This window comes from Tupaia chinensis, unplaced genomic scaffold, assembly GCF_000334495.1.
Source record: "Tupaia chinensis unplaced genomic scaffold, TupChi_1.0 Scaffold000394_1, whole genome shotgun sequence".
In the NCBI taxonomy this organism is placed as follows: Eukaryota; Metazoa; Chordata; class Mammalia; order Scandentia; family Tupaiidae; genus Tupaia; species Tupaia belangeri.
The window spans coordinates 842,317-843,037 of record NW_006159896.1 but is presented as its reverse complement, the minus strand read 5'-3'; the positions used below and the strand labels follow the sequence as shown (position 1 = coordinate 843,037).

At 57.1% G+C, this 721-nt stretch overlaps 1 protein-coding gene across 2 annotated transcripts in view; it reads left to right on the top strand.

Moving 5' to 3' along the window:
• LRRC8A (leucine rich repeat containing 8 VRAC subunit A) overlaps positions 1-628 on the top strand; it is a 37,101-nt gene extending 36,473 nt beyond the window's left edge. For both annotated transcript variants that reach the window (XM_014589962.1, XM_006153967.3), the window contains one exon: positions 33-628. The gene's annotated coding sequence lies outside the window, so the exon portion shown is untranslated. The remainder of the gene's footprint in view (positions 1-32) is intronic.
• Positions 629-721: the final 93 nt, after the last annotated feature.

The following is a 721-nucleotide window of genomic DNA, read 5'->3' as shown; positions in this document are numbered from 1 at the left end:
CCGGGCGGGCGGCCGGAGCCACCCAGCGGCAGGCCCACCAAGGGAAGCCTCGAGCCAGGAGGGCCAGGCCTGCTCCTCCCAGACCCCCGGACGACCGACGGGAGCCGGGCCAGGGCGAGAGGACAGCATCCGAGGGGCTGGCCCCTTTCCTCCCTCTGAGACACACCCCCCAGGGCAGGCGCCTGTCGGGGATTCCAGAGACCTAGTCCACCTCGGAGTGCAGTGTTTGGACAATCAGGGTCTCCCCCCTGGGGCCGTCTCTGCCCCGGAGGCTGAGCTGATGCCAGAGGTCCAGGGACACCTACTTTGCTCTTGGTATTTATTCTCCACCTCCCACCTCTTCCCTCCGGATAACTTATACATTCCCAAGCAAGTTCGGCTCCAATGGGAGGCATTGAAGGAAGAGTGGGCTGTTTCCCCTTCTTTGTAGAGATACCATGGGTATTTCGCACCCCCAGACTTGAGCAGAGCGGTCTGGGGCCAGACAGCTGCGGGCCGGTCATCTCAGCGGGGCCGGGCTGGGCCCTGGCAGCATGGCCCATGGCCGAGCAGGCACCAGGTGGAAAGGCCAGGCCTGGGGCTTGCCTCATCTGTTTTTGTGGCAGTTTTAGATTTTTTTATTTTAAAATCAAATTTTTTTTTAAGCTTTGAAAATGGATGGTTTAGGTATTAAAAAGAAAAAAAAAAAGCTAAAAAAAAAAAATAAACAACAAAGGCCAGT